Genomic DNA, 20,475 nt, shown 5'->3' with positions numbered 1-20,475 from the left:
TGGCCTTTTATTGAGTAGCATAAATCACATGATTTTCCCTACCCTACCAGTGAGTTCTTCAAACACCTATGAGTGTTTAGATGTTTTACAATATTATATTCAGTCGAATGGAATAAAGAAATTGTTGGTTACTAACGACTTCGAACCACAAAAAACAAAAATTTGAGTAATTCAGAATAAAAACGTGAATTGTTGGAATTTCCCTGTGAAAAATTCAATTCACGAGAGCAGCAACATTTTTTAATTCTTCCAACCTTCCAACGTTTTCTTGTGTTTGCTCTCCAGACCACCCAAAGCAACATAAATACGAATTTAATCGGAAAAATTCGTTGGAAAATTCAATTCATATAATCCGTTCAGTGGAAATTCAATTTAGATTTCCGCACCGCCGTTTCTAGGGGCAAGAATCAGTCGTGAAATTTGTTCTTAATTGGATTAAAAGGTTAGCAATTCTGTAATGCAGCCAGCTGCTCAATGTTATAATTATTGCTGACCCCTGAGCCGATTCAAGATGCGATGTTTGACTGTCGGTGTTCGTTATCAATCGTTGCTGTAAAAAGCATAGAACTCGTAGTATTATAGAGTGAAAAATCCACTAGTAGCATCATGCAGAAATATCCTAAAAGTTGCAGGTTACCGCAGTGCCATTAACCTAACTTCAGATGTCCAATGTTACAAAGGAAATAACATTCTGAACCTAGATTATTGTTATTTCTGCACATCGTGAGTATACTCGGTTATTTCGACCCATAAAAGTCGTTCAGACCACTGCACTTTTGCCTTGATAGTATTCGTAGGACAATGGAAATTTCGTGTTGAATATAAAACAGGATGGCCAACGTTCTGAAATCTTACATTAAATGAACGCAGTTTTCATTATTAGTTATAGGTTCAAGGGATACAGTGAAGGGTTGATTATTTGAACTGAATGGGGCATAATTTTGCGAAGAGAAATGCATATATCAATCAGTATCATTCATTGCAAAATCTGAATCTGGTTTCTCAGGATTTAACATACTTTTATATGCTATTTTCCACCATGAGAAAGTTTGTCGGCTAATCCACTGAAATCATATCTCAGTATGAAGCAGAGTGGTCCAGAGATTTATATCACAGTTCTGCGCTGGACCTCATCGTCTAGTTTTCCATTTAATTCTTGCACCTAATTGCTACGGACATTTCCAGATATCCTATTTGCGTCACCTTTGAGTTTCTAAGCCCACTGGCCCCAATCCAGATTTCAGCAATTAATAAACTCCCGTTGATATTATAACCCTATTAAAGGTAGATCATCATCCGTCACTCTTTCGGTGAAAAGTGACTGAAACAGGGGTTTAAATGAACAGTTATCAATTAATATTAATTGGGTTGTTGTAGTGAAGAAATTGCGACCTTGAGAAGGTCAGTAGATTTCAGCATCATATTAGGTATTTCTCTGGAAGGATTCAATGAATAATCCCTTAATTCATGTTGTATTTCTCATATGTACCTATCATGTGCTAATTTCGAAAACGTTCCTAACTTTCGTAGCAATAATACAAACAAATTGGCCACCCTGTCAAACTGAATGAACCGAAATGAAGGTTTTTCTTCCTGCAGATAACGGAAATTCTTCTGGAATCGATTTTGCCGATATTACCTCACCTATTGAAGGTCCAGCAGCCAATTTTCTAGAGTGATGTGATATCCTGAAATATATTGGGAGGTGACAGGACTACTTATCAGTTCCTCCTTTGGAAGTGAGCAGTGAAAGAAGCGGATTCACGATAGCAATGACAATCTTCTCCTAAATATAAAGATGACCAATAGAATTTTATGAAGAGATTAATATTGGTTGAACCCACCCCTGGATTTCCTACTCCTCAGGTTATAAATCGTGAAAAATATAAAGATATTTGAAAACTGGTGCAGGAAAATCGATAATTTTGTGGAAAACTTGAGTTTCAATCACAGTTGTCTCTGAAAACTAAGGAATAAGCTTAACATTCAAATGACGTATTCTTCATTCTTCATTCGTTCATTTGACGCAATGACATAATCGAACTATATTAGCAAGAAGTACAAAAGCAGAATTCGAAGTTGGGAAAAGTGAACAAAAAATCACTTTTTGGATCATTACACAGAAGGGTAAGATACATTTCGAGTTGCCTAGAGGCAGAGATCTGAAAAACAGCCAAACATACGAGGATGTATTGATATAGTTAGCCAAGACCAGTTCCATGCATAGAAAAAATATTGCGTTACCATAGCAACGAACAATAAGTCATTAGAAGTGTCAGTGTGTTATTTGAGGTCAAATGAAAATAAACCCGAGTTACGCAATGAATTAAATAAAAGATTTCCACCGAAATAGTGAAAATCGAAAAATTGGAGTATCGAGCCATCATCAAGTACATGTATTTGAAAGGGTTGAGAGGTAAGCATATTTACTAAGATTAATCAGTTTATTAGGAAGCAGCACTAAGATACATTTACTGTGGTTTTTCTCTCTTTACTCGATCTTTCGAAATCAATTTATTTCTTCATCAGGATATGCTTAATACCCTTCATATGCGACCGTGAAAAATTGGACTGCATGTTTCAAAATAGGTAAATTTTCCATTGAAGATGATGACCGATCGGGAAGGCCAGTTTCTATGTCAGTCTCCGAAAATATCGATGCATTTCATGACATGATTTATCAGACCATCGAGTTGGGCTAAAACGGATATCTGAAGCACTGAATATTTCATACGATCGCGTTCATCATATAGTTCACGTCAATTTGGACATGAGAAAAATAGCTGCAAAATGGATCCCCAAATGTTTGAATGTTGATGAAAATCGTGCAAGAGTAGAAGCATCGCGTTCGATCTGTGCTCGATTTGAAAACGATGTGGACTTTTTAAACCGAATTGTTACTATGGATGAGACTTGGGTACATTTCTACGATCTAGAAACAGAGCAACATATCAATGGAATGGCGACACTCAAATTTTCCAAGACCTAAAAAGATTCGTGTCCAAAAATCTGCTGGAAAAGTTCTTGCTTCAGTTTTTTGGGAATACCATGGAGTAAGCATGATTGATTTTTTGAATAAGGGAAGAACAATAACCGGAGATTACTATTCGACATTACTGACCACTCTACGGGAAAAAATTGAAGGGAAGGGGTGTTTTGTTTTTGCAGGACAACGCCCCTGCACATAAATCTCATGTTGCCATGCAAAAAATTCGTGATTTAGGGTCTGAATTACTAGAACATCCCCCTTATTCACCAGATTTGGCTCCATCCGACTATCATCTCTTTCCCCAACTGAAAAAAAGTTTAAAAAGTCGTAAACTTTCTTCCAACGGAGGAGATTACTAAAGCTGTGGAGGTCTGGTTTGCACAGCAAGAAGAAAAAAAATTTTTTAAAGGTCTAGAGACGTTGCAGGTTCGCTGTAATAAATGTATCCAATTAAGAGGAGAATATGTGGCATTGAAATTAGTGGGCTAAGATTTTTTCAATATATCCTCGTACAACCAACAACGTGCTGAATTTCCCAGCCCTATGTACGCTGCTCATCCTAAACCCTTAAAACCAGACCACAAATTGCAATTTCAAACGTAAACATCGTAAAATCCTGTCGGAACAGTTTCAATCCACCAAAAGCGGAAGAATAATCAAAAATTGATACTTCATTCCGATCACGCAAAAACACAGGAAATTTAAACCTCGAACAATTCTCCTCGTGATCCCTAATGCTCCCAAGAACACGCTAGCTTGCCTAGGACACACCGTGTGAGCTCACTACGCGAAATACCCTATCACCATAATTTTCAATCGAAGCAAATCCTTCCTCAACTAGTCCTTCGTAGAGGTTCCGTGATTACTTCTGGAATTGGCACGCTTCTTGCGAGCATGCATGAAGTTTTTCTAGGAGAGCTATACACTTATCTTTCGCTGGAGACGACTTGTCGATGAAAATATATCCTTGACCCAATTTTCGGCAGTCATATTTGTCTATGGAGGTGTTTTCCCAAATGAAACTGCAGAGCGTGAGGATACACATGCATATTTGTATTACCGGTTTAATCATGCGATGACTAGCCTTTACTGGAAACATATCGACGGTTCTAAGATGAAAATGGAGTTGTTCTTAAGCTGTTACACGCAGCATTATGACAGCAATGTGATACAACTAAAAACTTAATTACATGACTCACCATGATCTCCAAATTTCAGAGTTTGAGACTAATTTTCATAGAATTCTAACCCCTTAGTCGATTTGAATGATTCAAACACTTTTTCGCATTGTCTCAGATCGTAGATTGAGAACATCGAACAATTTGAAACAAATTTTCAGAGGTTCAGGAATTGCAATGGATTTTATCATCTTTTTGGAGATTTTGAGAATACCAAGTTTGCCACTGCACTACAAAAAAACTAGGCTTTGCAGGAAACACTCGATTTTTTTTTAGTTAGACCAACTGTTCAAGAATATCCTCTGAAAATTTCATCAACTTCAGTACAACCTTTTGGTCTTGACGATTTTTTAACAGACCCTACCTCCTTGGGATTTTTCAAAGGTCAATCTTCGACACATGTACCTCATAAAAAAATCATTGTAGACATACAATAAAAGAACAGTTCCTCTAGTGAAAAACTTCGAAATTTCAATGACCTCAGTGCAACCATTTGGTTTTGACGATTTTTTAACAAACCCTATCTTTTTGGGAATTTTTCGTAGGTCAATTTTCGACACGCGTATCTCACAGAAAAATCATTGTAGATCTGAGTGTGATACATATTCTACAAGAGCAACTCTTCTAGTATTCATTTTTAAGTTGAAACTCTGGTATTTTTATGGGACTCACCCTGTATACATACTTATGTTGGTACATATTCACGATATCAAGATACTTTTATCGATTTATGATTACAAAGTTTTTTCTTGTTTCTCAGGCAATTTTAATACAATTGGAAGAATGGATATGTTGTGACGTGAAGAATTTTCAACAACCAAATATCTCCAAGGACCTTGATCATATAAACTCGGGATAATTGCTGAAGCACTTGAAAATTCCAATAAAACGGTTATTTTTAAGACACGTGCAGATTTTTTGCCCAGATTAAGGTAAGGCCACACTGTAATATTAGAACTTGTCAATTTTCAGAAGTCCATGAAAAAGGCAGAACTGTTGATTGAATTTGAGGCAAAATGAAATATATCCTACATAATTTCCTTCGAGGTATATATAGATATTGAATTTTTTGTTTTCCTTGCTTCTCACGTTCAGATTCTTCCATAAGGTTGATCTCAGCAGAATTCGTTGAGTGTGCATCGGCCCTAAGCCGAAGTCGAGTGGTTAGATTTCCGATACTTTCATTCATCGTATTCCCAGAGCGCGTATCGTTATTATGTTGCCGAAACGAGGAGTTTATAAACCATCCCCAAGATTGAATCAGTGGGGATTGATTCATTGGGGTGAGGTTGTTCGGAATCCGTATATGTGCGACTCATTCACGTAGCCTTCTTTGTTGCGACCAGAAAACGTTCGCTTGGCAATGTTAGGATTGTTGGAGAGGACAGAGGCTTCCTTTGAATTCATTCCGAGTTTATTTGTGGACCGTGGGAAGGTAAACAATTTCGCGAAGACGTGAAAAAAATTTTCGAGTATTTCTGATTGAACAGAAAAGAATCATTTGATTCGTCCGAGGAAATGAAACCACATTTCCTTGTGAGTATACCCTTACCTTTTTTTTGGGTTAGCAGATCACACTGCTCAAAATTGAAGTGAATATTAGAGAGAAAAGTTATGTATAGTTGCATATTACATACACACAACACGAAATATGGTCCTCATGGTCCTATTAGAGAGGTAACATATCTATATCTTACGCTAAATGAAAATAATTCTCTTCCACACTGGGCCAGTCAACGACAGCATATAGAAATGCATGCGTTTAAGAAATGGATTGGCCCACTACCTTTCGGACCAAAATTGTATTGAAGATGTTTGGTCTGCAATGTCACAATAGTAACACTGCTACTCTGACCCAGCGTAGACATTACAAAGCCAGCCAATATTTTGGTGGACATTTGGCAGAACATTCCACGAACTTTCATGGGTAACATCATTGACACAACGCCTAAGAGCTACAGGAGGACCCACCAGATATTACGAGGATGTATTGATATCTAGTTAGCCTACACCAGTTCCATGCATGAAGGAAATATTGCGTTACCATAGCAACGAACAGTAACTCATTAGGATTGTCAGTGTGAAGCTTGAGGTCAAAAAGTAAACCAGAGTTACGTAATAAATTGAAAGAAAGAAAATGTTTGAATGTTGACCAAAAGCGTGCAAGGGTAGAAACATCGCGTTCGATCTGTGCTCGATTTGAAAACGATGTGAAACTTCTTAAACCGAATTGTTACTATGGATGAGACTTGGGTACATTTATACGATCCAGAAACAAAGCAACAATCGATGGAATGACGACACTGATTCTCCAAGACCTTAGAAGTGTCGTGTCCAAAAAACTGCTGGAGAAGGTTTTGCTTCAGTTTTCTGGGATTGCCATGGAGTACTCATGATTGATTTTTCAGATAAGGGTAGAACAATAACGGGATATTACTATTCGACATTACTGACTACTCTACGGGAAAAAATTGAAGAGAAAAGACGCGGAAAGCTATCCAAAGGTGATTTGTTCTTGCCGGACAACGTCCCTGCACACAAATCTCATGTTGCCATGCAAAAAATTCGTGATTTAGGATTTGGAATACTAGAACACCCCCCTTATTCACCAGATTTAGCTCCATCCGACTATAATCTCTTTCCTCAACTGAAAAAAAGTTCAAAAGTTTCTAAATTTTCTTCCAACGAGGAGGTAATAAAAGCTGTGGAGGTCTGGTTTGCAGAGCAAGAAGAAACATTTTTTTTCGAAAGGTCTAGAGACATTCAAGGTGTTTGTAACCCAAGGAACCTTTTCAAAGCTTGCAGCCTCTTTATCTTCATATTGTTCAAGACCAAATTGTTTTGTGCAAACACCGAAAACCTGCCACATCCAGAGCATAGAAAAATACAACTCCTAATCATTAAAAACGATTTATTCATACGTATTTCGCACAGTGGATTCACCTTACTTATATTTTTATGACTTGAAGCATAAATCATGGATTTAATCCCCATCTGAAGCCCATCAACACATATCACCAGTAGAAACCATAGCCAGAACGGAAATTTTTATTTCCTCGGAGGGGAAATCGTTTCTTTGGCAGCTTTATTGCCTCAAATGTGGGAGCAAGGTTGCCTGTCGTTGTTGAAGTATAGAAGGGATGGACGGCATAAGAATAATATCGCCATATATTGGTGGAATGTTGGATCTCTAGTTTATGCCTGGACACGTATTGGGATTCCCATAAATTGTTGATTTCACGACTGGAATGGTATTCATGGAAGAATTTCTCGCTCCAGTGAGAAACTGATCTAACAAAAACTGGAGGGACCCTCGCAATTTTCTGATAGGTAATTATACAGTGTGGTCCAACGAAAATTTAACACCTAGTTTTTCCAGCTTTGAAATAAAACCATTCACTTCCATGCAGTGATATAATTTTTCCTGAAAACACGTGACATTCTCTAAACAACTCACAAATCTCCTTTTTCCTCATCCTAAAGCAACACAAACCGCCGAAATGTTGAAACAAGCACAGTATGAACTTCCAAGGTGAGCGAGTGATTTTACGAGCTCCAGTATCGTAGCAGATAGCAAGGGTTAACTATCCAAGATCTTGCGATGGCATCTGCTTTAATAGGATTGCAGTAAAGGATTGTTTTGGCATCTATGTACTCACTGGGGGGTTAATTTGTTGTACCTGTGGGGAATGCGGCGCAGTTTGGAGGTTATTACCTCATTATGCGAGGAATATTATGCTTAATTAATGTTTGGGTCAGGCCCATTTTCCTTACTGTAAATTGGCTGATAAACTGTGGCCACAATGTGGAGTTGATACTGATGGTATTTATTGTTAAAGTTTGTTTCAAGGTAGCTTTGATAACGACGAGGATATATTGAAAAATTCTTAGCCTACTATAGAACCAAAAAAAATTTCAATGTCAAAATATTTTATCACTCAACATATTCTCCTTTTAATTGGATACATTTATTACAGCGAACCTGCAACGTCTCTAGACCTTTTAAAAAAATGTTTCTTCTTGCTCTGCAAACCAGACCTTCACAGCTTTTATTACCTCATCGTTGGAAGAAAATGTACGACTTTTTAAACTTTTTTTCAGTTGAGGAAAGAGATGATAGTCGGATGGAGCCAAATCTGGGAATAAGGGGAGTGTTCTAGTAATTCAAACTCTAAATCACGAATTTTTTGCATGGCAACTTGAGATTTGTGTGCATGGGCGTAGTCCTGCAAAAACAAAACACCTTTGGATAGGTTTCCGCGTCTTTTCTCCTTAATTTTTACCCCTAGAGTGGTCTATAATGTCGAATAGTAATCTCTTGTTATTGTTCTACCCTTCTACCAAAAAATCAATCATGATTACTCCATGGCAATCCCAAAAAACTGAAGCAGGAACTTTTCCAGCAGATTTTTGAACACGAAACTTCTTAGGTCTTGGAGAAACACAGTGTCGCCATTCCATCGATTGTTGTTTTGTTTCTAGATCTTAGAAATGTACCCAAGTCTCATCCATAGTAACAATTCGGTTTAAGAAGTCTACATCGTTTTCAAATCGAGCGCAGATCGAACGCGATGCTTCTACCCTTGCACGCTTTTGGTCAACATTCAAACATTTGGGTATCCATTTTGCAGCAATTTTTCTCATGTCCAAATTGACTTGAACTATATGATGAACGCGTTCGTATGGAATATTCAGTGCTTCAAATATCCATTTTAGCCCAACTCGACGGTGTGATAAAATCATGTCATGCACTGCATCGATATTATCGGGGACTGACACAGAAACTGGCCTTCCCTATCGGTCATCATCTTCAATGGAAAATTTACCTCTTTTGAAGCTTGCAGTCCAATTTTCCACGGTCGCATACGAAAGACATTGATCACGAAGGGTATTAAGCATATCATCGTGAATCTGCTCACCTCTTAAACCTTTTAAATACAGGCACTCGATGATGGCTCGATACTCCAATTTTTCGATTTTTACAATTTCGGTGGATACCTTTTTCTTTTAATTTATTGTGTAACTCTGGTTTACTTTTTTGACCTCAAACTTCACACTGACACTTCTAATGAGTTATTGCTCGTTGCTATGGTAACGCATCATTTATTTTTGCATGGAACTGGTCTAGGCTAACCAGATATCAATACATCCTGGTATGTGTCAATAGTTTAATCTTCTTCACATATATTGAAAAACTGATCTCTTGTCCCCTCCATGCAAATAACTAGATTTGGAATCCCTTCAATCAATTTGTGTAAACACGTCATTTATGTTCATCACATAATCTCCAATACTCGTAGAAAGGCAATATCCGATAAACATATGAGAAATGTTCATGATTGATCGTGATCGAATCATTCCAAAGCGTTGAACAGATAACTCCAATGGTGACTCTAGGATCATTTCAACGCCTATTCCCCCAGGATTAACTGGGAAATAGATTCGATGTCAGTAGCACCCCCTCACATATCGGATGGCTCCTTCAAAGGATCATGAGTTTAACGCCATTAGAGCTCGAATATTTCTCTCAGATAGCTGCCATGCTGCCAACCCAATAATTCCCATTGAGTTCTGTAACGGTATTAGGAGACAAGCAAGAGTTTAGCGAAAATTGTAATGGCCTTGCAACTAATGTAGGGGAAATTTAGCTTCAACAACCTTCGGCTCAGAAGTTTATAACATTCAGCGCTGAAATTTCATGTTAAATGTTCCATTTCGTCCATTTCTGAATATACAAGGAGAGGCTTTGTTTCAACAGAAGGTAGAGCTGGTCAAAATAAAGCGTTCCACCCAAAATCCCCTAGAGGTATGCAAATTATCAAAATGATTATTGAAATATATCCTAATATGACCCTAGATCATTTGTTATCTGAATTATCGCAAATAAAAAAACTTATCTCGTGATGACTCAACCATATGGTTTCGTTTAGGTTAGGTTCGGTTAGGTTATGTTCGGTTCGGTTAGGTTAGGGGAGATTAGGTTATTGGCATATTTTTTCAAGTAGCCTGATATGATGCAACTAATTAGATAGACTCGGATGTACTGAACCATTCATTGTCCAGCCATATGTTTATGTTCTGCGCACAGTCCCATACTTGAAATTTCATGGAATTTTGTTGAAATTCTAAAGGTTGTAAATCAGCTATCTTGAATATTTTATGCAGACATGATGAAATTACTTATTTCGATAACTTCTACCTTCTGTCAATTAAAAGCCTCACCTTTTAAAACACCCTGTTTATAAAGGGTGAGTCTTTGACTCATAAAAAATTTTCAAGAGTAGATTCTTGAGGTCAAAAAACAAACAATTTTTTCCATTACCATTTTTCCGAATCAGCTCGGTTTGAAAGAAACAGGCTGTTGGAGAACCACACCATTATCGAATGAAATGAATATCGGAATATAGTTTTTCTTTTATTTGATGAATCTTTTTCGAACACAAGATATCACCCACCAGTGACGGCTCGTGCCCATAAGGTGTGGGTCGGCCAGACCCAGGATATACAGGGGAATATCCTGAAATAAAATTAATATCTATTTTTTCAACCAATAACTGAAAATGAAAACGCGGAATCCCACCATAATCTCTGTTTTTCTAAAATTAAATATTGATATATTTTTTGTCGATTAAGTTTCTAAAGATAAGTTGGATAGGGTTGCGGCTAAGGGATGGAAAAAAATATTCAATTTTATTTCCCAAAAATAAATGCAATCAGAAATGACATGTTTTTCAGCATCTTGATGTTAAGTTATTGGTTGAGAAACTACTCATTTCAGTGTTTCAGTGTCTTCATTTTGAGTGGTTGATTAATATTGAAGAAATATTAATTTTATTCCAGACTTATGCCCCATCCTGTAGATATAGTCTGATTTATTTTTATACAACAGTGTATAAAAGTTTCGTTTTCAATGCGATATAAAGGCTTGTTTTTGGAGAAAGAATGTACTACACTTCTTTGTTTTTGCCCAGCTTTTGAATAATAGTTTTATTCTTCTTCGGTGTCTCTCTGTAAATACCGATAACAAATTTATTACAACACAAAACATCAATACGAATCAAAATTTTAAGTTCACTGAAACACATCTACAATTTTGATTTTAAGTGAAAATGTACTAATTTTTCCTTTCTTTATTTCACCATTCTTCCTCCTACTGTCACATGATCTTGTGACAGGATGCAAAGTTTGTTTCGATTTGCTACTACTCCAATTATTCAACAATTAAAGAAATTCAGAATCCACTCAGATTGTCAAAATTTACGAAATGAATCGAAGAAAACTGATAAACACGTGCACCCCTTTCTCTTATTCTACGACATTGACCTAATTCAATTCATAATATGGGAACAGCGATGCGGATGCGATTCTTATATCCCCACTCCGAGGCTCGGCCGGCCGGCCTACGCGTATTCAAGAAGCTTCGAAATCACCGTGCCCTTATAAATTCACTAGGAATTACGAATTTTTATGGTCAAAAAATCACTAAACTACTCTTATACGGTCGGAATACCCTTTTTCAAAAATTAACTATTCATTTAATAATAAAAAAATCTAACTATAATTAGGGATATATTATATTTTCATTGACTAAAACTACTCTTAAAAGGTGCGAATACGCTCTTTTCTAAAATAGACATAATATTTAATGATTAACTATTCATTTGATAATATAATATAGAATAGACAATGAGGAAATCTAGAAATATGACAACTAAACGACCAAACCATAGCAAGGTAGGCCCAACTCGTGCTGGCCGACCGTGTATGTATCTAGCAGCGACGTAATACGATGTTCAACTTGGTGATAACTGCGTGCGACGTAGGTGCTGTATAGTACAATAACTTGAAGCGTTTCGCTAGGCTACTGCCGGCTGGCCGACCTAGCGTGTAGCGTGTTTATCGTAAGGAAAGGGAACTTCGAAATAAACTAACTCAGGGCGACAGGGGCGTCACGTTGATCGAAATAAGTTGTCGTACGTATTACTAGGGAATTAATCGAGAATTTAATATCGAAATTAATCATTTGGAATAAGTTTTGAAGAATAAAATAATTATAATTATTTTCCATTTCTCGATTATTTTTGGGTCGGCCCGGCCGACCCTGCATACCCGGACGAGCCGTCATTGTCACCCACGTTCAAAGAACCCAACTCTTGAAACTGAGTTGGATGCCATCTAATGAATATTTGAACGTTTTGTAAAATAAAAGCATTCTTCATATTTTCTCGTTTAATACGCCGTTTTAGAGTAATGTGTTCAAAAATTGAAAAGTATCTGTGAAATTTGAAAAATTGGGTACTTTGGCTGAATACAACTCTGTTTAAAAGATCCACAGATGTGTAGTGTCACAGATTTATCTAGTTATTCTTAAGGTAATTTTGTTTTTCCAGGGCTGGCACACCTCATTGTGAAAACTTAAAATGGCTATATCTGTTCATCAGATCCGAATCAGAAAAAAAAAAAGAAAAAACTGTTTCATTTGACTTCAAGAATCTACTGTTAAAATATTTTTATGAATCGAAGACTCACTCTGTATAGAAGGTTCACATAATGATGGAATACTCATTTGATACCCATGACAATCGTTATTATCATTATACGGTTTATAACAGAATGCGAAGAATTAAATTTCGTGGGAAATTGAGCGCTACACTGTACTAACGAGGGACAATGATCTCGTTTTGACTGCTTACGCCTTATTTAATGAAGATTTGAATTTGTGCTTGAATAAAATGATAACTATTTCCCAGAATTTTCCATGGTAGAATTTCAACTTTTTCGTTAATTTCAGGAGAAGCAGTTGTGTGTGATAACTTCACAGAAAAAAATCCCAATGCTTTTGTTAGCTCTACTCGTTCGCACTGGAAGCCCTTAGAGTTCAATTTCATCCATGATCGCCCTAATTCAAGCGGCATCAGTCAATTAATTAAAATGCTAATCGGTTTCATTAGCAGATTATACCGAGTAATTAAATCTTCTCGAAAATAAAAGGGCCGCCCGACAAAAACTATGGCAGAAATTATATTTTAAATCGGGCTATTCGAGGTGCAGTATATTTCCACCCATCAACGCTCAGCGAACATTCAGCCCATAAAAAGCTCGCTGTTTATTCTGGAAGCAATTATTTTCGATCAGATGTACACGCGGTTCATAAGCGAAAACGTTTCTTTCGCACCAGTCGCCACCCCTGCCGTTGGCAGGCCTGGGAGAGAGAGATCCCGCTTCTGAATCATTGGTTTGAGATGTTTTAAATCAACAGGATCGATCAACCCCGGTCTATTTATTCGGGGCAAATGAATCCGGCGATGTTGTTCCAGGCCCGATATTGGCTATTATCAAATGATTGAGTTTCTTATAGGAAACGGCCGCTCGAACCGGCTGATTGAAAGTGTTCGGGAGACTTAACGCCGACGTGAATTTGGACAGTCTGACGTCGCGGCCTACGCTATGCTCTTTGCCGCAGCTTGAACTGTGGTTCGAAGCGTCTGTTGACCTCTTGCAGGGTGCGAGAACCACTGGTATGAGTTCACTAGAAACATTTAATATTCTCTGAAAGAACGCCCCTTGTTACTAACCACCAGAGACAACTCTCTTTTTTTGTTGTTGTTGTAGCAGGGGGAAAATCTGCAAGACAGACGAACCGCCCTCATCTCCTGAGGGGGAACAGTGTGGGGTTTCTCACGCTCCTGAGCTCGAGACCCACTAAAAACCCTACTGCTTCTTGAATTTTTGGTTCCGGGCATTTGCCTATAAACCGTTCATCTCTTGGTCGGTTTTCTTCTCGCACACTATCGTGCTGGGATTTATGTGTTTATCCTCTATTGGATTAACACTTTATTGAATTTTTCAATAAGTTTCTGTTGTTATTTTAATCTCTTTTTAATTGATCTCTTGGTCTCCTTCGGTAAATTCGCATTCTCCTTTTGTCTTCCTCTGGGTCGTAGTCCACTAGTCTCCTGAGTTCTTGATTCGGATGGTTTTTCGCTGTTTCGAATAATTTCTCTGCTTTTCTGTTCATGAATTCCGTTATGGTTTCCCATTTCAGGTCCTTATAAATCTGTCTATTCCTGACAAACCAAGGTGCATCTATTGCACATCGTAGCAGCTTGTTTTCAGTGTCCTGAATTCTTTTGATATGGCTCTTTGCCGCGAAACCCCAGGCAACTGATCCATAAGTCAGTTGAGGCCTAGCAACGGCTTTGATTATCTTCAATTTTGTCTCTTTCGACATGTGGCTTCTTCTTCCTATCAGAGGATAGAGTCTATTCATCGCTGCTTTCGTTTTGTCGATTGCTTGTTTGATATGACTTTTCCAGGTAAGTCCTTTGTCAAGCGTTATTCCTAAATATTTGGCTTCATTTTTCCAGTCGATTTCTTCGCCGTCAACATCCAGTTTTGTTGTGGGTCGCAGTATTCTCTTCTGTAGTAATATTGCTTGGCTCTTTTGTCCATTGAGCTTGATTTTCCACTTTATGCACCAGTCATTTGTTTCGTCAATCGACTCTTGTAGAACTCGTTCTATTATTTCGGGGTTTCGGTGTCGAGTTGCTATGCCTGTGTCGTCAGAATATAACGTAAGCATGGTTCTTGGATTTTTCGGAATATCGTGGATGTATATGTTGTACAGAAGTGGCCCAAGTACTGATCCTTGGGGTACTCCAGCCTCTATATCTCTTGTTGAGGAGCATTATCCTCCCACTTTCACGTAAAATCTTCTATTTTTGAGATAATTCCTGATCAACTTGCATATTTTGATCGAATATCCAGCACATCTCATCTTATATATTAATCCTTCATGCCATACTCTGTCGAATGCTCTGGCGACGTCTAGTAAAACAGACAACTCTCTGTAGCTACTAAATTCTGAGGGATACGCTTTTAAATGTGGTATCCATTCCAGTAACATGATAATCCCTGCTTCGTCGCCAATATTAGAGAGTTGAAGTGCGCACGGAACGTTAGCCTGAACGTAAACGTTAACGTGAGAAATAACGTCAAATATAACGTTTACGTGTTGTAATGAAATTTGAGTTGAAGTGCTGCCATCATGAAACGTCAGACGTTAAACATAACCTATCAATTTGGATTTTGATTTCATTTTGCTGGAACTCTCTTTTATCTAATATCTAATATTGAGCCTCGACAGCTGGAATAATATTTGAAATATTGATGTTCTAATGATTATATGCATAATAAAGAGAATTTTCAACTTGAAAGTATTTTATTATCAATGAAATGTTTAAGTGTTAGAGAAAAGAGAATCGCAGATGAGTTTCAGCCATTTCCTTACTGAATGTAATCTGATAACGAAGTTTCATAACTATATCCTTTTGATAACTTTAAAATCAATGCTGATTTCCTATAACTTTCATTCATTATGAGAAAATACATGGGAAATATAAACAATGACTGTTTGAGGTTATTGAGAATTGCATTCAACAGTCAAAATTCGGCCATTCGCAAGTCATCGGTGCTACTCGTTTAACGTTCGGTTAACGTACGTCGATATTTAAGGTATACGTGGGAGACCGCTAGTTTACGTAGGCCGTAAAGCTGAGGCTAACGTTAACGTTAAAAACTGACGAATGAGCATGCGTAGATGTCAATTATAACGTTGACGTTTACGTTCATGGCAGCACTTCAACTCTCTATTGTTTCTGGACGTACGATTTCTGGATATTTTTCGTTGTTCAAGTGCTGTAGGTTGTTGAGAAGGATTCAAAAGGATCCATTCACTCATTGCTGTATCCCGTTACCGAGTATAGACCTACGAAAAGATTGGAAAAAAAATCGGTGCTATCAAACCCTAATTTACTAGGGCTACTTGCGACTGTGTGCCCTCCTGTGACTGAAGAAATCCAGACGCTATCTACAGATCCTTCCACACTCTGGGCATGGATAGTAACCAACCAGATTTGGCCGCCGCTGTATTCTTCTTTAGTGGACCAAAGACCTCCTCTGTGATGTATCTAACACTAGTTGTTCCCAGTTATGATTGGCATCAACTGATTTTAGAGATTGATGCAGTATATCCTTAAACCGCTTATACTGGCCTCCTGGTTTCCGAGCTCCCTCTGTGAATTCGCCATACAGAGCTATTTTGGGGAGTTTTGTGTCTTGCATCCTTGAGTCTCAATTGTTGTACAACTCGCGCGCTGCAAGACTTCTGTATTTGAAACTTTGTGGAACCATCTGATGTGCATTATTTTTCTTAGATGACGTTTTTGCGTTTGTTCAAGCTGTTTACTATTTCTCCTGTAGAGTGTCCAGCTTTCGCTTCAGTAAAGAAGCGTTGGGAGGACCACTGCTTTGTAAACAGCCGTCTTGGTGTTCAGATTGAGGTCGTGATTTTGAAACACTCTGTCCTTTAGCTTCCAGAATGTCCGTGATGCCGAATTGATAAGGTTGTGTATTTGCGTGTCTAGTTTAACCCTAGTATTTATGAAGCTTCCCAAGTATTTGAACTGCTCGAGCTGTTCTAGAGTTTCATCCTCCTAGCTGATATCTGTTTGAACGCTTTCTGGCGGACTTAACAGGATTTTGGTTTTGTCAGTATTGAGTCTAAGGTCCAAAGCTTTGTATATATGTTTATAGGTGTCCAACATTATGTGTATATCCTCTGAGCTGCTAGCGAAAGTGCATATTGAAACTCCGTGATAAACTTCGTACGGGTTTTTGCTTTGAGGCGCTTCAGGTTAAACAGGCCTCCATCAAATCTGAATCTTATTCCAACACCTCTTACAGGCATACTCATGTCAGCCATTATCGAGAAGGCTATGGCGAAAATATTGATCAGTAAAGGCGCTAACAAGCATCTTTGTTTTATTCCAGAGTTGGTTGAGAAACGGTCGGTTGTAGAGCCATTATGCTGTATTCTGGCGGTGTTGTTGGTATGGAGGTTTTTACACACGGCTAAGAATCTTTCGGGTACTCCAAGGCATCTCATGATTTTCCGATTCACCAAGGGCTTACTTAAATCGATATAGGCTGTATAGATCCTTGATTGCTGTTCACGGGCCTTCTCTTGCGGCTGTCGCAGTGTAAAAATTAGGTCCACCGTACCTCGATTGGTTCGAAAGGATCCTGCATTGAACAGACAATGAACTTATACATTCCACACTCTTAAATATGCCAAAATCTAGTGTGGGGGATGTAAAAATCACCAAAAATATCTGTTACATTGGTTTCCAGATCCAATTATCCTAATGGGATCAGAGAGAAACACTCCCAATCATATTTGGATAAGTTCGCCAGATGCGAAAAGACCAACATCGAAGAATGAAACGATCGTTGCGCAAAAATATGATACAGAATCGGACGATTTCTCTACCGAATGGATTTCTGTCATAAAAATGGAAATACTGTAGGTACATCTGCCCATTTGTAGTGGCCTGGAAAAGAGAAAGACCCTTGTTCGATCCCTGGGTTCGCGAAAGTTAATAAAAATCACATCGAATTGGGAATTCTTATGGCACCTGCCACCATCATCAGGAGATACCTACTACTTCGAATTCATTCGACAGTCGAGAAGACTATCGTGAATCTGATATGTAGGACGGGAGAGAAACGAAATTTGTTGAGTGAAGATTTGGAGATGAAAATGAATTTTGGGGGAAACAATAATTATATCGACGAATTTTCGAGCTGTCCATATATTCAGGGGTAGAATTTGGTATGGGGGACGAATAGGGATAAAATCGGAGGCGACATTTTTTTTTTCCGAATGTGAACGTGTCCAGAATGCTTTTTTTCAATTAATCATCAGTCGGTGAAAAAACTTGTTTGAATGAAAGGGATAGACAAATTTCAACGAAGGTCCATAGGATTCTGTGTATCGGTATGCAAGTAACTGTGTAGCCGACTGAATTCTGTTGATTAGACCAATTAGCTATTACACGTGATGTTACCATAGGAGTCTATGATGAAACAGAAGTTCTCCATGGCTGAAATTGCAATGAAAAATTCAAAAACTTTGTCACTATCATTGTGTCTGATTATGTGACTGGTTTTCATGTAGGTATTGGAATGAATTTTTATGTGGCATGAGGGGAAAAATAGGAAGGAATCAAATATTTCATGATGAAATATTTCAGGTGGCAAGAAAATATTTCTCGAATTTTTTGACTTCAGAAGAAAAGTCTTCAAGTCTGAGAGCTCCTACTACAGAAGCTAGATTCTATACTGAATATTTATTGTCACCACTCGCATATGTTCCCAGCAAATTCAACGATGGGAATTGTTCTAGTAAATACTCGAATATATCCCGAGATATTCAGCATCCCTCGCCTCTTCTACTCCCCTATATATAAGTGTGGATTTCCATACCACTTAACACTTATCCTTCTACTACTAGACTCGAGAAGCGGACTGACTTTTTTTCTAAGTCGAAATTGGATTTGGACTGTATTCAGGGTGTAGACGTAACGGATATTCAATTCAATTCAACAACCTATTAGGTTATCGAAACTTTTTTAGCACCCCATACATTACATTCATTTCTAGGGCAGGGAAGTGGCATTGAGTATTGAACTGGTAAAGTTTTAGACTGTTTGTGGATAAATAATTCATAATAGAAGGCGTTTCTTAACAGGAAATATTTCAGATATAAATCGGTAGCAATCGAATTGTTTTTGACGTATTCAAAAATCTATTAGATGATTTTTTCTGCACGATGTGCAAGAAATATTTGAGATTATCCGAATAATCTTCTACCTCCTCATTCTGTAGCGTCGTAGTGACAGACGACAGGGCTTCAAGATCATCGATTCCCTTATTTATATCCCGGTCCACCTTCACTGTCCAAAATATAAAACTTTCATCTTTGCAGGCGTCTTTTTTTATGATTTCAGTGGAAGTTCTTCTTGATGGGCCATTAATGATTATCTGGCAGGAAGGGTTCGACTAAAAGGACATAAAATTGTTAACGTGAGAGGGGTTCAGAATGCGATTGGATATTTTCTTCTGTCGTTTTCATGTTTGTTATTTAGCTACTTTTTTGCCCAGATGATTCTTTTCAGGATACTGCCTCGTTAAAACTCGAACGATGCAAACTTTTTTAGCGATTTCATTGTGTTGCGAAGTTTGATGATCCGTTTTCATCAGATACAGGGTGTATCTTTGAATTGTACAGGTATTTATATCCTCACGAAGGATTTTATTATATGGAACGATTGTAGTATTTCAAATACTACTTCGTTTACTTAATAGAATGGTATAAGTGAGTTTATGCTTGTTTTTCTAATATATTAGCTCATTTTCAAGATAAAAAGGATATACAGGTTAAGTTTTCGCTTCGTACAAATATTTTAACAGTAGATTCTTGCGTATCGGTTCGGTTTAAAAGATACAGGCTGTTGAAAAACGATAAAAAAATGTTATTTAAGTTATATCTCACAGACTGTTCGATAGAATGAAGTGAATTTCTGAATATAGTTTTTCGTTTCTTTGATGTTTTTTTTTCGAACACAAGATATCACACATGTGTTCCAGTTTTCCCATTATGATTATTACGTACCATAGAAATACCATAAATTCAAAAAACCCAACCCTTAAAACTGCTATCTAATGAATATTTGAACGTTTTGTGAAATAAAAGTATTCTTCATATTTTCTAGTACAATGCGCCGTTTTCGAATAATTTGATGTTCAAACATAAAACATATCTGTGATATTCGGAAAATTGGGTACTTTGGCTGAATCCAACTCTGTGTAAAAGATCCACAGATGTGTAGTGTCATAGATTTAGCTTGTTATTCTGAGGGGAATTTTGTTTTTCCAGGAGTGGCATAGCTCATTATGAAAACTGAAAATTTTTATCAGGGCTAAATCGAAAAAAATGTTATAGAAAAATAGTGTTTCTTTTGACCTCAGAAATCTACTGTTAAAAAATTTGTTGAGTTGAAGACTCACCCTCTATCAAATGCTAATGGTGAAACTTCAGTTTCACGTTTCCAGGGGTGGCATAGCTTATTATGAAAACTTGAAATGTTTAGGTGGGTATATCTTTACCTAGACCGAATCAGAAAAAATGTTGAAGGTTAAAAAGTGTTTCTTTCGACCTTCAAAATCTACTGTTGAACTATATGTACAAGTCGAAGACGTCAAAGCTGGTTTTCGCGAAAATTTTCGTTGAAAACTCATGAAAACGTATCTCGCCATATATTTCAGCATAAATATGACTCGTCCACTAATTCTAAGCCTTTTTCTCGTGGTGGCACCACACTGAAACCGATATTTCGACGAATTTTCATTTCGGAATGAACTCCACACGTCAGCCGGCTTATTTATGAGAATTGTTCAACGCAATTT

At 37.5% G+C, this 20,475-nt stretch overlaps 1 protein-coding gene and 1 long non-coding RNA gene across 3 annotated transcripts in view; one reads left to right on the top strand and one right to left on the bottom strand.

Annotated features, from left to right (window-relative positions):
- LOC123319423 (pyrokinin-1 receptor-like) overlaps window positions 1-20,475 on the bottom strand; it is a 58,587-nt gene that overhangs the window by 26,446 nt on the left and 11,666 nt on the right. The gene's annotated exons all lie outside the window — the stretch shown is intronic.
- On the top strand, window positions 592-5,088 carry LOC123319425. Its single transcript, XR_006538479.1, has 3 exons — window positions 592-723; window positions 2,057-2,058; window positions 4,928-5,088. It is a non-coding gene; the product is annotated as an uncharacterized LOC123319425 (long non-coding RNA).

Source organism: Coccinella septempunctata, chromosome 8 (genome assembly GCF_907165205.1).
Source record: "Coccinella septempunctata chromosome 8, icCocSept1.1, whole genome shotgun sequence".
Lineage (NCBI taxonomy): Eukaryota > Metazoa > Arthropoda > Insecta > Coleoptera > Coccinellidae > Coccinella > Coccinella septempunctata.
The sequence above is the reverse complement of the archived record's forward strand: the minus strand, read 5'-3'. Positions and strand labels throughout refer to the sequence as shown.